The following is a 17130-nucleotide window of genomic DNA, read 5'->3' as shown; positions in this document are numbered from 1 at the left end:
TTGCCCCCCTGGCCCGACCTCTTCTCCCGCTCCCACACCCTCCAAAGTTTGCCCATAATACCACCTTTCATATTGATTCTCAGCTCCTCCCTACGGCCCCCCCATGGCTAGTGACGGCTCCATAACCTTTGCTTCCTTTAATTGTAGGGGTTTCAACACGCCTGAGAAGCGGAGCCAGACACTCTACCATTTTCACAAGAAGCGTGCGCAAATCCTGCTGCTTCAAGAAACGCATTTTCGCGCCGGAGCTATCCCAGCCCTGCGCAATAGATATTACTCACAATGGTTTCATAGTGTTAATCCTCAGACCAAGTCTAAGGGGGTGTCTGTTGCCTTTCATAAATCTTTCAACCCAGAGGTCCTAGACTCTCTAATAGATAACTCAGGTCGTTATATTTTCCTGAAATTGAAGCTAAATGATTTTCTTTTTACAGTGGCTAACATCTATGTGCCGAACGTGGGCCAGGCTCGGTTCCTCTCCTCGGTTCTCACCAGACTGTCCTCCTTTGGAGGGTCAACTTTCATTCTTGGAGGTGATCTAAACGTTGCCCTCTCCCTGTCCGCAGACACATCCTCGGGTAAGTCTTCTGTTCCCCGTTCCACCTTAGCACGCATTAAATCACTTCTACATTCTTCCCATCTGGTGGATGCCTGGCGAATCCAGCATCCAACGGAAAGGGATTACAGCTACTTTTCTGTTGCACACGACTCATATAGTAGATTGGACCACTTCCTCATATCACAATCCCTGCTTGACACACCTCTCCACACTTCGATCGGTAATATTCTATGGTCTGACCATGCCCCCGTCTACCTGACTCTGGTTCGCCCCCCTGCTGTCCGTCAGGGAGCGAACTGGAGACTTAACGACAATCTGCTGCGGGACACCGTGTGTATGGCGGATGTTTCTAAGGCCATTCGGGACTTTGTAGGTGACCATTCCGCTGACACTACCTCCCCTATGAACCAGTGGGACACTCTAAAATGTGTGCTCCGGGGTACCCTTATACAACATGGTTCTCGCCTTAAAAAGGCCCGAGCCCATGACATACGCAGACTCCTCACTATCATTGCGGACCTCGAACCCCTCCACAAAAAGGACTTGGACCCTACTGTTTTTGTCCAGCTTTCCAATGCCCGCAGAGACCTACTCCAACTCCTAGACGCGCACTCCCTGATCGCCAGGGATAAAGCGCGGAACCACTTCTACTCTCTGGCAAACAAATGTGGTAAGCACCTGGCTAGGGCCATTCATCCTAGACCCCCGCGACATTCTATCCCCTTCCTTGTTCGACCAGACCAAACGAAAACATTTAACACTTCTGGGATATCTGCATCCTTCAGGCAATACTACTCCCAGCTCTATAACCTCCCGCATGCAACCCCCCCAGCTGGGTCCCCTCCATCTTCAGACCCCACGCAGGCTTATATCCTGGAGACCGCTTTACCCACTGTTGACGCTGTGGACGCAGCGACCTTAGACGAGCCCCTGACTACCTTTGACTTTTTACAGGCTATTAAAGTCCTTAAAGTGGGGAAATGCCCGGGCCCTGACGGGTTTACACCCCGGTTCTACAAAACTTTTGCCCCCCAGCTTGCTCCCCTTCTGATGAAAGCCTTTAACTCGGTGGACAGTTCTATTCTCCCGTCAAAGGAATCTTTGTCTGCTAACATTTCTATTATCCCTAAACCGGGCAAAGACCCGTCCCAATGCAGCAGCTATCGGCCCATCTCCCTGCTCAATATAGATATCAAGCTATTCGCAAAAGTCCTAGCCACCCGTCTGTCTCCCTTATTGCCTAAGATTATTCATAATGATCAGGTGGGGTTTGTCCCTGGCAGGGAGGCAAGGGACAACACCACCAAGACGATACATCTCATATCCCTGATCCAACGTAAAGGTCTGAGAGCTTGCCTCTTATCCTTCGACGCCGAAAAGGCCTTCGATAGGGTCAGTTGGAGGTTTCTACAGCTGTCTCTAGAACAACTTGGCCTCGGAGCTTCCTTCATATCAAAAGTAATGTCCCTATACTCCCGACCCTCGGCTACGGTCCTGGTCAACGGCACAACGTCGGCTCCCTTTGATATTGCCAACGGTACTCGGCAGGGCTGCCCCCTATCCCCCCTCCTCTTTGTCATTAGACATGTGCAGAGTAAAATATTTCGTTTCGGAATTTCGTTTTCGTCTGAAAACTTAATTTATTTAGTTACTCCCGAAATTCGTTTTTATTTATTTCGTTTTTCGTTCAAAAATTGCATTCGTCCGAAAATCCACATGAATCACGGTCGAATCTGTCTTTGAAGGCTTATGGTGTCTGTCGAATGTATAAAGAAGATTCGACGGAGCTAGTATATAGCATACTTTAGAACCCTATTAAAGTCTATGGGACTCCAACGTTCAAAATCTAAAGTGCTCATTTTAAAGGCTAATTTGCAAGTTACTGTCCTAAAAAGTGTTTGGGGACCTGGGTCCTGCCCCAGGGGACATGTATCAATGCAAAAAAAAGTTTTAAAAACGGCCGTTTTTTCGGGAGCAGTGATTTTAATAATGATTAAAGTGAAACAATAAAAGTGTAATATTCCTTTAAATTTCGTAGGGGGGGGTTGTCTATAGTATGCCTGTGAAGGGGCGCATGTTTCCCGTGCTTAGAATTGTCCCAGCACAAAGTGTCATTTATGCAGGAAAAAAAGTCCTTTATAATCACTCGCAGCTATTATGAATTGTCGGCTCCCGTAATACAGAGAACACTCATTGAAAGTCATTGATAAAAAAATAAATAAATAAATAAAAAAAAAAGCGTGGGGGTCCCCCAAATTCAATTACCAGGCCCTTCAGGTCTGGTATGGATATTAAGGGGAACCCTGCCTCAAATTTAAGAAAAAATTTGACGTGGGGTTCCCCCTAAATATCCATAACCAGACCCTTCAGGTCTGGTATGGATATTAAGGGGAACCCCGCGTCAAATTTAAAAAAAAATTGACGTGGGGTTCCCCCTAAAAATCCATACCAGACCCTTTATCCGAGCACGCAACCTGGCAGGCCGCAGGAAAAGAGGGGGGGACGAGAGAGCGGCCCCCCCTCCCCCCTGAACCGTACCAGGCCACATGCCCTCAACATTGGGAGGATGCTTTGGGGGTCTGTGACCCCTCAAAGCACCTTGTCCCCATGTTGATGAGGACAAGGGCCTCATCCCCACAGCCCTGGCCGGTGGTTGTGGAGGTCTGCGGGCGGGGGGCTTATCAGAATCTGGAAGCCCCCTTTAACAAGGGGACCCCCAGATCCCGGCCCCCCCCTGTTTGAAATGGTAAGGGGGTACAAAAGTACCCCTACCATTTCACAAAGAAAGTGTAAAAAATGTTTAAATAAAACAAACACACTTTTGAAAAATTCCTTTATTAAAAATAAAAAAATAAAAAAAAGATTCCAGCGGCGGTAATCCACTCTTGCTATCCAGCGACGGACGGTCATATCTCCAGCGATGTCTCATGTCATCCAGCGCAGCGCAGCATCCTTCTTCTGTCTCCGTGTAGGAGACACTGCAGGCATTCCGGCGGCTGACGTTTGTTATATACGGAGGGCGGGGCCACCCGTCACCTGACCCCGCCCCCCTCTGACGCAAGGGGAAACCCGGGGTTCCCCGTGACGTATAGGTGACCCCGCCCCCCTCTGATGTAACGGAAACCTGCCTGTGTTACATCAGAGGGGTGCGGGTCACCCCTACGTCACAGGAAACCCCGGGTTTCCCCTTGCGTCAGAGGGGGGCGGGGTCAGGTGACGGGTGGCCCCGCCCTCCGTATATAACAAACGTCAGCCGCCGGAATCCTTGAAGTGTCTCCTACACGGAGACAGAAGAAGGATGCTGCGCTGCGCTGGATGACATGAGACATCGCTGGAGATATGACAGTCCGTCGCTGGATAGCAAGAGTGGATTACCGCCGCTGGAATCTTTTTTTTTTTTTTTTTTTTTTAATAAAGGAATTTTTCAAAAGTGTGTTTGTTTTATTTAAAAATTTTTTACACTTTCTTTGTGAAATGGTAGGGGTACTTTTGTACCCCCTTACCATTTCAAACAGGGGGGGGGGCCGGGATCTGGGGGTCCCCTTGTTAAAGGGGGCTTCCAGATTCTGATAAGCCCCCCGCCCGCAGACCTCCACAACCACCGGCCAGGGTTGTGGGGATGAGGCCCTTGTCCTCATCAACATGGGGACAAGGTGCTTTGAGGGGTCACAGACCCCCAAAGCATCCTCCCAATGTTGAGGGCATGTGGCCTGGTACGGTTCAGGAGGGAGGGGGGGCCGCTCTCTCGTCCCCCCCTCTTTTCCTGCGGCCTGCCAGGTTGCGTGCTCGGATAAAGGGTCTGGTATGGATTTTTAGGGGGAACCCCACGTCAATTTTTTTTTAAATTTGACGCGGGGTTCCCCTTAATATCCATACCAGACCTGAAGGGTCTGGTTATGGATATTTAGGGGGAACCCCACGTCAAATTTTTTCTTAAATTTGAGGCAGGGTTCCCCTTAATATCCATACCAGACCTGAAGGGCCTGGTAATTGAATTTGGGGGACCCCCACGCTTTTTTTATTTATTTATTTTTTTATCAATGACTTTCAATGAGTGTTCTCTGTATTACGGAGCCGACAATTCATTATAGCTGCGAGTGATTTTAAAGGACTTTTTTTCCTGCATAAATGACACTTTGTGCAGGGACAATTCTAAGCACGGGAAACATGCACCCCTTCACAGGCATACTATAGACAACCCCCCCCCCCCCCTACGAAATTTAAAGGAATATTACACTTTTATTGTTTCACTTTAATCATTATTAAAATCACTGCTCCCGAAAAAACGGCCGTTTTTAAAACTTTTTTTTGCATTGATACATGTCCCCTGGGGCAGGACCCGGGTCCCCAAACACTTTTTAGGACAGTATCTTGCAGAATCTTTTCTCTCTGTCAAATCTTTTTTCTCTGTCGAATATTTTCTCTATATAATCTTGGACTAATAGAGGTAAGGTTAGGCACATTCGAACACAGGTTCTATAGACACAGATTGTTGTCAGAGTCATGTCGAATCTCCTATTCTATATCGAACTGTTGTAACAATGAAAACGAAAATAAAGCATTTATTTATGTCGGATCTTTCGTTTTTCGGATTTTGTGCTTTCGTTATCGTTTGTCAAAACGAAAACGAAAATAGCTGAAATTCGGACGAAAATGCATTCGGACGAAAACGAATGCACATGTCTATTTGTCATCATCATTGAGCATTTGGCTTGTGCCATACGTCAAAACCCCTCCATTCTTGGTATTCAAACTCCGTCTGCTCATCACAAACTCTCCTTGTATGCTGATGACCTCCTAGTGTATATTCAGAATCCACACATCTCCATACCATCCCTACTTAGTGAATTTCAACGCTTTGGTATCTATAGTAACTTTAAGCTCAACATCTCTAAGACGGAAGCCCTTAACATATCCCTTACCCCCTCCACGCTGTCCCTTCTGCAATCCAACTTTTAATTTAAATGGCAGGCTAAGGGGATCTCGTACCTAGGGGTTGTTATACCCTCCAACCTAGCTGATTTGTTTTCTCTGAATTATATCCCTTTGCTTAACCGTATACGGAAAGACCTCGAGGAGTGGGGGGGATCTCCCTTGCCCTGGTTCGGACGGATTAATATCCTGAAGATGGACACTCTACCCAAGTTCCTATACTTATCTCAAACAATACCCATCCACGTCCCCAAATCGTTTTTTATCTCCCTACGCTCGCTGGCAATCAGATTCTTGTGGAGCCGGGGCCTCCCCAGGGTTAAATTTAAACTACTGACGATCCCGAAGACTTTGGGAGGCACAGGCCTCCCTGACTTTGAGACTTACCATAAGGCCACTCATATGACTCGCATCATTGAGTGGTTCTCTCGCCCTTCCTGCAAGGCCTCGGTGTCTGTTGAACAGGACCTTTCCCCTGTAGACCTCCGAGCCCTTCCATGGGGTTATAACCTGGGCTACTCTCGTATGACCTCCTTGTCCCCTCTGACTTTGGCCTCTCTGACGATGTGGTACAGGACGGGACTAAACTCCACTCTCTCCTCGGACCCGGGCCCCTTGACGTCCCTCTTTGACCATCCTGCTTTGCCACAAAGTGCAGGGGCGGCCTCCCTAGGACCTTTTAAGCGCACAGATTGGCCGCAGGCCCGTACCTTTGTGCGCCCCTCTCAGGGCACCCCGGTCTCTGTGACAGAATCCGGTGATTGGCTCACGGCCCTACATGTGTCCGCATTTGCCAAACGACTACACTCCTCCTCTCAGATACATCGCAAGCTTACCATTTTCGAGGAACTGTGTTCGCTCCCTGAAACTCCCAAACACTTACTGTCCTCCTTATATAACCTACTACAGACTTTAGCACATGATCAACTCCCACATTACACCAGGCTGTGGTCTGCGGATTTGGGTGAGGACATCTCTGTGCCGGAATGGCATACCTCTTTTCATTTCACACATAAGTCAACAATCTCCTGCTACTCCCAAGAAAAGAACTACAAGCTATTATCCAGGTGGTACAGGGATCCTGCTACTTTACACAGGATTTTCCCGTCTACCCCAGCCACCTGTTGGCGCTGTGAAGCTTCAGTCGGAACTTACATGCATGTCTGGTGGGACTGTGAGAGGATCCGCCCCTTCTGGACACAGGTTTTTGAATGTTACAATCTCTTGGCTGATACCCCGGTTCCTATCTCTCCAAAAATTGCATTACTCTCTATTCTGCCAGGGTCTATTAAATCACAGAGACAGAGGTTGCTCCGTTTCTTTATGTCCTCCGCTAGGCAGCTGATACCTGCCTATTGGAGGACGACGACCACCCCCCCATTGTCACGGTGGGTATCGATTATGAATGACACCATGAGAATGGAGGAGATGTTGGCACTGGACAATGACACTTACACCAAATTTGTTTCTCAGTGGTCAATCTGGCTCCGCTTCTCTTCTTCTGACACTTTAATGAACCAAATCCTAAACGCATGAGGATGCTGTGGGCTCTCCCTTACCCTACCCCCCCTACCCAAATTCCTTCCCCCTCCCCCCTTCCTCCCCCTTTTTTCTTCTTCTTCTTCTGCTATTTAGCTTTCCCCTATACTGCCTTGCTCCTCTTTACTTTGCTCCTTTCTCTTCTCTCTTCCTTTCTGTTCTTTCTTTTTTTTTTATGTTCTTGTCTAAAAACTGCATCATGTAGTAACCCATGGGTGCTTCTCCCTACTGTGACCTTAGGGATCGGAGCACAGGCCGTCTTTTCTACTCTCCAAGCCTCCTGTCAGGGACCGGCTGTGGCCGTTTGTCGTTAGCCGGTCTCCTGTAATTGTACCTCAGTTACTGTTCCTGTCTGCATATGCCTCATGATGGTTACTGTTTATTGTTTTTTTATTTGACATGTCTTAATAAAAATATTTTCAACACTAAAATATCCAATAGATTTCGTTCCACTTCACAATTGTGTCCCACTTGTTGGTGATTCTTCACAAAAAATTAAAATTTTATATCTTTATGTTTGAATGTTTGAAGCCTGAAATGTGGCAAAAGGTTGAAAAGTTCAAGGGGGCCGAATACTTTCGCAAGGCACTGTATATATATATATAGAGAGAGATACTGTATATATATATATATATATATATATATATATATATATATGTGTGTATAGAGAGATACTGTATATTAGATCTGCATGATTCTGGCTAGAATTTTTTCGCTTAGAAGATAGATCACGATTCCCGCAGCGTAACATCATCTTTCACATTAAAACAAAAAAATTGGGCTAACTTTCTTTTTTTTTTTTTTTTTTATTCATTGAAGTATATTGTTTCCCAAAAGATTGCATTTGAAAGACCGATCGGCAAATACAGTGTGACATAAAATATTGCAGCAATTGACATTTTATTCCCTAGGGTCTCTGCTAAAATATATGTAATGTTTGGGGGTTCCAAGTAATTTTCTAGCAAAAAAAAATTATTTTAACTTAAAGTGGATGTAAACCCACTCTCATCCTTTCTAAACTACTGCAATATTGATTATCTAGAAGGATATACATGCCTCCTGCATGTATACTTATCTGTCAAATGCCTCCCCTCTGTCTGCAATGAGACCTGAAAAACTGCAGATTTTGTGGGTGGGTCTGTTTTCCGGGGCTCAGTGGGTGGAGTCGTGATGTCAGTAGACTCCCCGCCCACCTCTACACTCCCCTTATCAACATGCATTTTCTCCTGTGTATTTCTTACACTGAACTTCTGCTATGATCACTAACATCCAGTCAAAACCCAGAAAAGTCCCCATATAACTTCAGTAAGCCAAATCATGCTGAGGTGTGTTACATCCAATCCTGGCAGAGCAGCAGAAGAAAGGAGTGAGAGGGAATTAAAAAATAATGCATGTCTTTTAGGCTAGTGCACGAGATATGTAAATTACCTGTCACTCACAGCAAGGGGAGGATTTGACAAAGTTTTTCTCTCTCAAGATTTATCTCACTGAACAAAAAAAGAGGATTGCTCAGAGCTGGATGAACTCTTTGTGGATAGACTGGGCTCAAATGATAGGAAATCTTATACTCTACATTATCACTTAAAAAAAATAAAATCGGGTTTACACCACTTTAAGAAACAAGTATCAGAAAAAGATTTAGACTTTAAGTGGTTAAACTTCCTGCATTTACACGTTGTTTAATAACTTGGCAGACTGCCTGGATTTTTTTCTTTATACACAGAAGTTTTCCTTTGATCTAAGAAGGAAGAGTTAGTTACAATGTTTTGTTTTAAAAACGTGTCAGACTGCCTGGATGTTTTCTTTTGACAGCTGAGTGAGCAGATAAGTCTCTCCACTTGTTATATGAAAGAATCTGCAAACTCTGCAATAGAGATCGTCAGAGGGGTTGAATGGAGATCATGATTTTTTTAACAATTATTTGTGCAGCTCTACTGTATATATATATATATATATAGAGAGAGAGAGAGAGAGATACTGTATATTTATATATATATATATATATAGAGAGAGAGAGAGAGAGAGAGAGAGAGAGAGAGAGAACTCACCAAATACTGAGAGAGAGATATACTGTATATCTGTACACCCCTCACATTTTTTTAATATTTTATTATATCTTTTAATGTGACAACACTGAAGAAATTGCTACAATGTAAATTAGTGAGTGTACAGCTTGTATAACAGTGTAAATTTGCTGTCCCCTCAAAATAACTCAACACACAGCCATTAATGTCTAAACCGCTGGCAACAAAAGTGAGAACACACCTAAGTGAAAATGTCCAAATTGGGCCCAATTAGACATTTTCCCTCCCCGGTGTCATGTGACTCGTTAGGGTTATAATGTCTCAGGTGTGAATGGGGAGTAGGTGTGTTAAATTTGGTGTTATCGCTCTCAATCTCTCATACTGGTCACTGGAGGTACAACATGGCACCTCATGGCAAAGAACTCTCTGAGGATCTGAAAAAAAAAATTGTTGCTCTACATAAAGATGGCCTAGGCTATAGGAAGATTGCAAGACCCTGAAACTGAGCTGCAGTATGATGGCCGAGACATACATCAGTTTAATGGGGTTGTAACGTTCTTCCTCTCTACCCAGGGTTCTCGGCTCAGCTTGATTGGATAGATTGATAGCAGCACAGCCATTGGCTCCCGCTGCTGTCAATCAAATCCAATGACCCGTGCCCCAGGGGGTGGGGCTGAGTCCGGCATTCTGTGTCTATAGAATCAAATGCTGGACATGGGAGAGTGCTTCTCCCAGGGTGTTTACCAATGTGAAGAGGAGCCTCTAGAGCTGCCGGAGGACCTCAGAAGACGATGACCGGGGCCACACTGTGCAAAACAAACTGCACAGTAGAGGTAAGTGTGTCATGTTTGTTATGTAAAAAAAACAAGGGTTTACAAACCCTTTAACAGGTCAGGTTCCACTCAGAACAGGCCTCGCCATGGTTGACCAAAGAAGTTAAGTGCACGTACTCAGCGTCATATCTAGAGGTTGTCTTTGGGAAATAAATGTATGAGTGCTACCAGCATTGCTGTAGAGCTTGATGGGAGGGATCAGCTTGTCAGTGCTCAGAGCATATACAGTGCACTGCATCAAATTGGTCTGCATGGCTGTCATCCCAGAAGGAAGCCTCTTATAAAGATGATGCACAAGAAAACCTGCAAACAGTTTTCTGAAGACAAGCAGACTAAGGACATGGATTACTGGAACCATGTCCTGTGGTATGATGAGACCAAGATAAACTTATTTGGTTCAGAAGGTGTCAAGCGTGTGTGGTGGCAACCAGGTGAGGAGTACAAAGACAAGTGTGTCTTGCCTACAGTCAAGCATGGGGGTGGAGTGTCATGGTCTGAGGCTGCATGAGTTCTGCCGGCACTGGGGAGCTACAGTTCATTGAGGGAACCATGAATGCCAATATGTAAAGTGACATACTGAAGCAGAACATGAACCCCTCTCTTCAGAGACTGGGCCACAGGGCAGTATTCCAACATAATGACAACCCCAAACACACCTCTAAGATGACCACTGCCTTGCTAAAGAAGCTGAGGGTAAATGTGGTGGACTGGCCAAGCATGTCTCCAGACCTAAACCCTATTGAGCATCTGTGGGGCATCCTCAAACGGAAGGTGGAGGAGCACAAGGTTTCTAACATCCACCAGCTTTGTGATGTCATCATGGAGGAGTGGAAGAGGACTCCAGTGGCAACCTGTGAAGCTCTGGTGAACTCCATACCCAAGAGGATTAAGGCAGTGCTGGAAAAGAATGGTGGCCACACAAAATATTGACACTTTGGGCCCAATTTGGACATTTTCACTTGGGGTGTAGTCACTTTTGGTGCCAGTGATTTAGACATCAATGGCTGTGTGTTGTTATTTCGAGGGAGCAGCAAGTTTGCACTGTTATACAAGCTGTACACTCACTACTTTACATTGTAGAAACGTGTCATGTCTTCAGTGTTCTCACATATAATAAAATATTTACAAAAATGTGAGGGGTGTACTCAGTTTTGTGAGATACACACACTCTCTCTCTCTCTCTATATATATATATATATATATATATATATATACATAGAGAGCGAGAGATAGTGAACTCACCAAAGACTGAGAGAGATATAGAGAGAGAATATATGGAGAGAGCTCATCCACTACAATGTGACACACAGGGAGATAATAAGAACTATTATATATAATTAGAGCGAGAACAGCGATAGTATAGAGTTCATCCACTACAAAGATAGAGAGAATACAGTTGCATCTCATAAAATTAGAATTTCATCAAAAAGTTCATTTATTTCAGTAATTCAATTCAAAAAGTGAAGCTCATATATTTTATATAGATGTGTCACACACGGAGTGATATATTTCAAGCATTTCTTTCTTTTAATTTTGATGTTGCGCTGGATTTATATAAATGTTGTGAAACAATGAAATTAAGAGTGATTCTATATATAAAAAAAGATGAAATCACATAAATCCTATAGAGGATCTTGTATTGTATCTTGACCAGTGCTAAAAAAAACACCAATATACCAGTATTGGTATAATGATATAGGAAACACCAGTATGCAAATGTTAAAGTGTGAATACACAAACAATTAGTGAAGTGAGACACAAAAAGTCCAAAAAGCGTGCAAAAATTAAATTGCATTTTTTTTTTAAATGTTCGGTATCTGTCTCTGGGTTAAATGTAGTTCCCAAAACTTGCACTATGATGACTTCCCGGTGACACAAGTAAAGATTAATCTCTTACCCCAACCGGTGGACTCCCAAGTTTATGGAGTCAGTAACGCCAGCAGATACAACCCTCTGCAAGGAACGGCGTGTCTCTTTCAGATATTTTGATTTACGGAGATCCCTCCAGTTGACACAGCGTCCTCCTGCGAAGACAGCACGGAAAGTACCGAGCAAAAACGATCCCTCCTGAGAACAGCCGAACCTCCTCGCTACGTCTTTGGCGGTGCTGGGATAGACAGGTCAGCCAGCCAATTGCTCCCGGTTTTCGGCTTAACTTCCTGTCACCATCCAACCGTCTCTCCGATGTGAGACTACACTCGAAGGCTCCTTATTAAGCGAACCTACGATGAAGCACAAACACTCAGGCCACCCGGCCACGAGTGCGGGGAGGGGGGGAGAAAGAAAAACAGACTCCGATCGTGAATGTACCGTTAAAAAAAGGGGCTATTTATTAATTAAAATATGGTAAGACCAGGGGTATTAGCCACCTTAGTCATAGTACAAATAACAGGGCTATTGTACAACAAAGAAAATATATATATAATAAAAAAACGGTTTAAATAAAACAAATATACACCCGTGCTAGGGGATATTACAAACGTGATGGTATCAGCATAAACAGCCCCTATTTATGCTGTTTATGCTGATACCAGCACGTTTGTAATATCCCCTAGCACGGGTGTATATTTCTTTTATTTAAACCGTTTTTTTTTTATTATATATATATATTTTCTTTGTTGTACAATAGCCCTGTTCATCACTGACTGTGGAAACGTCACATTGGACCTTATGCAACTTTGATTTTGTGCCTCTCCATTCCTCCTCTAGAGTCTGGGACCTTGATTTCCAAATGAAATGCAAACTTTTCCCCAGTTAAACCCCTTTCACACTGGAGCATTTTTCAGGCGTTTTTCAGGCGCTTTAGCATTAAAAAAAGCGCCTGTAAAGCGCTTGAAAGAAGCCTCATCTGCAGTCCCAATGTGAAAGCCGCTTAAACTAGCAGCGCTTTACCAGCGTTTTTCGAGCGTTATTGGGGTGCTTTTAACCCCTGCTAGTGGCCAAAAAAAGGGTTAAAAGCGCCCACAAAACGCTGCTGCCAATAGCGTTTTTCAGGCGTTTTTCTGGCGTTTTACAGCCGCTTCCCATTGATTTCAATGGGAAGGGGCGCTTTATTCACCGCTCCAAAAGCGCTGCAAAGAAGCTGCTTGCAGGACTTTTTTTTACGCCCTGCCAGCGCAGCGCCTTGGTGTGAAAGCACTCGGGCCTTTACATTGGGATTGCAGTTGCAGCTTCTTTCAGGCGCATTTTTTAACGCTGAAGCGCCTGAAAAACGCCCCAGTATGAAAGAGATCTCGGTGTGAAAGCACTCGGGCTTTTACATTGGGATTGCAGTTGCGGCTTCTTTCAGGCGTATTTTTTAACGCTAAAGCGCATGAAAAACGCCTGAAAAACGCCCCAGTGTGAAAGGGGTCTCAGTGATGATTTTGGGAGCCATGTCATCTGTTGGTGTTGGGCCACTAAGAAAAAAAAGAGATAAAGAGAATATACAGTACTGTGCAAAAGTTTTAGACCCATTTCACACTAAGGCAGTCTTCAGGCGTTTTAGCACTAGAATTAGTGCCCGAAAAGCTCCTGAAATCTGCCTCCCATTCATACTGGAGCGGTGAACTTGCCGGGCATTAGAAAAAGTCCTGCAAGCAGCATCTTGGGGCGGGTTGAGAGCGTTACAAATAGTGATCCAAAAACGCCCCTGCCCAATGAAATGAATGGGCAGCACTTCGTTTTTTTTAAGGCCACGTTGTCACGGGACCTTAAAAAAAACATCCCGTTAGAGCCCGAAAAGCGCCGCTAAAACACAGCAAAAACAACCAGTGCTTCAGCGCTGTTTTACCCGCACTTCAGTGTAAATGTAGCCTTAGGCAGTTTTGAAAAAATGCTGAAAATAAGGAAAGCTTTCAGAAATAGAAGTATAAGAGAAGCCCCAGGCTCTTTCAAAAAACGTAAAAGTCAGCAGCTACAAATACTTTTAATATTAGGACACTTACCTGTCCAGGGATCCCGCAGTGTCTTCACCCCAGCCGATTTTTTAATTGGCTCACGGGTGCTGCCGCCACCATTTGCCTTGCAGCTTCACAGTCGGTTGCTTACTGCGCATGCGCGAAGCGTGTTGTGATTTGTGAATGGCCCGGCGGTGGGGGAAGGAGGAGGGGGACCGAAGAAAGAAAAAACAGGTACCCCCCCCCACCGAAAGGTGCCAAATCTGGCAGTGGAAGGGGGAAGGAGGCAAACAAGCAGAACTTTCCCTTTTGGGTGGTGCTCCACTTTAATAGTTCTTTTGATATAAATTAACAAAAAGTAAATGAACAGAAGCAAAATCCAAATCAAATCAATATTTGGTGTAACCACCCTTTGTCTTCAAAACAGCATCAATTCTTGTAGGTACACTTCGACACAGTTTTTGAAGGAACTTGGCAGATGGGTTGTTCCATACATCTTGGAGAACTAACCACAGATCTTCTATGGATGTAGGCTGCCTTAAATCCTTCTGTCTCTTCATGTAATCCCAGATAGACTGGATGATGTTGAGATCAGGGCTCTGTGGGGGTCAAACCATCACTTCCAAGACTCTTTGTTCTTCTTTACACTGAAGACAGTTCTCAGTGACATTGGCTGTATGTTTGGGGTTGGTGTCCTGCTGCATAATACATTTGGGACCAATCACACACCTTCCTGATGGTATGACATGATGGATAAGTATCTGCCTAGCAATGAGGACACCACTGATCCTGACCAAATCTCCATTTCAGAATTTTTTCACACCTGCCTAAAACAATTGCAGAATACAGTGTAGTGAGCTCAGACTCATGGTAGACAGAACGTGAAGAGGTGTTATGTCTCCTCCTCGTTACAACAGCTAAAAGCCTGCACCATTTCACTGCAACCGTGTGCATTTGTCATCCCTCCTGTACCAGGCTCGGCCCTGCCAATTCAGGGAGATGGGGGGCTGGAGGAAGAGAGGGGACTGCCAACTTCTGGATAGTGAAGTAGTAATCACATGCGCTGTAGCAAAGGAAAGAAAAACTTCCTCAGGACTGATTTGTTCAGCAGGGATTGTGCGATTTGCAGCACAGTGTTTCTTGATAATTAAATTAAAGCCCTGACCTCTTCAATTTCAATCCGCCAGGGCGGACCATTATTGGGAAATGTGGCCCTGTACCTACACCAAAAAATCATTAAAAAACAAAACAAAAATAAAAGGGCACATAAAAGCACACATTCACAAAACACTAGGTGTGAACCCAGACTGAGCTCTATCTGGACCACTTGTAGAATGAGGATATAGAACCCTGGTGGATGTACATTTAGCTCTGTGTTTCAGGTTTTTAAGCAGTGCACCACAGAGGGCTTTCAGAGGGGCAGAAAGGGCTACCGCTTTTGTCAATCAACCCTAATGCTGTGTACACACGACCGGACTTTTCGATGGACTTGGTCCAGCGGACTGGAATCCGTCTGACAATTCGATCGTGTGTGGGCGTAAGTGGACTTTTTCTTCCCAAAATTCCGGCGGACCTACAAATAAAACTTTAAATCTTTCCGACGGGCTCGAGTCCGGTCAAAAAATCCGGTCGTTTGTGTGCTAGTCCGACGCTATTCTACATCATCACGTTCAAATCCGTCTGACTTTTGGAGTGATCGTGTGTGGCCAAGTCCGTTCATTTGAAAGTCCGGCGGACCTCAGCTGCAAAGTCTGTCGGATTGTCCGTTGAAAAGTCCGGTCGTGTGTACATGGCGTAAGAACCAACTGCAACGGAAAAAAAATATGCATCTGCAATGTTTAAAATGAATTATGGGGAAATAAGCTATGTCACCAGCCATTTAAGAAAAAAAAAAAAACAACAACTGCCAACGGCCCTTAACCACTTGCCGCCCGCCCTATAGGCAATTGACGGCTGCAAAGTGGTTTCAAAATCCTGACCGGACGTCATATGACGTGATCAGGATTTTGAGCCACTGCGCGCCCCCGGGGGCGCGCATCGCGGCGATCGTTGTTGCGGGGTGTCGGTCTGACACCCTGCAACTACGATCTCGGTAAAGACGGAGACTCTTTACCACGTGATCAGCCGTGTCCAATCACGGCTGATCACAGTGTAAATAGGAAAAGCCGGTGATCGGCTTTTCCTCACTCGCGCCTGTCAGACGCGAGTAGAGGAGAGCCGATCGGCTGCTCCTCTGACAGCGGGGTCTATGCTGATCGATTATCAGCGCAGCCCCCCCGAGGATGCCCACACTGGACCGCCAGGAATGCCACCAGACCACCAGGGATGCCCAGCACAAGGTAATCCTCCCTAGACCACCAGGGATGCCAGTCAGTGCCCACAATGGATGCCAATCAGTAACCATAATGGATGCCAATCAGTGCCCACAATAGGCATCACTGATTGGAATGCATTATTGTTTGGCACTGATTGGCATCCATTAGTACAGTATAACATAATACAATGCCGCCTATCAGTGCCCACCTGTGCCGCCTATCAGTGCCCACCTGTGCCGCCTATCAGTGCCCATCCGTGCCACCTATCAGTGCCCATCCATGCCCATCTGTGCCACCTATCCATGCCCATCTGTGCCGCCTATCCATGCCCATCTGTGCCGCCTATCCATACCCATCTGTACCGCCCATCCATGCCAACCTGTGACAGCTATCAGTGCCAATTTGTGCCACCTATCAGTGCCCATCCGTGTCGCCCATCAGTGCCACCCATCAGTGCCGCCTATCAGTGCCCCATATCAGTGTCCATCAATGCCACCTCATCAGTGCCACTTCATTGGTGCCATATCATTGGTGCCCATCAGTGCTGCCTTATCAGTGCCCATCAGTGTAGCCCCATCAGTACCCATCAGTGAAGGAGAAAACTTACTTATTTACAAAGTTTTGAAACTGAAACAAAAAAAACATATTTTTTTTCAAAATTTTCAGTATTTTTTTATTTGTTTAGAAAAAAATAAAAACCGTAGAGGTGATCAAATACCACCAAAAGAAAGCTCTATTTGTGGGAAAAAAAAGGTACAGTGTAGCACGACCGCGCAATTGTCATTTAAAATGCGACAGCGCTGAAAGCTCAAAATTGGTCTGGGCAGGAAGGTGTTTAAGTGCCCTGTATTGAAGTGGTTAAAACAGGACTGTGCAATCCATAATGTGCTGGAGGAATAGAAAATAAATGGCAGTTTTATACCTTGGTGAAGGCCTTAGCGTGGTGGTTAGCTCTCAGTCTGTGACTCAATAGTTAAGTCCCCGTTCCCACTCTGTGCACAGCTGTAGATGGGAGACTCTGCCATCAATTTTTTAAAATGTTTGAACGAC

This window comes from Lithobates pipiens, unplaced genomic scaffold, assembly GCF_037356315.1.
Source record: "Lithobates pipiens isolate NorthernLeopardFrog02 unplaced genomic scaffold, aLitPip1_a1.2 Scaffold_16, whole genome shotgun sequence".
Taxonomy (NCBI): domain Eukaryota; kingdom Metazoa; phylum Chordata; class Amphibia; order Anura; family Ranidae; genus Lithobates; species Lithobates pipiens.
This window is presented reverse-complemented; position numbering follows the sequence as displayed.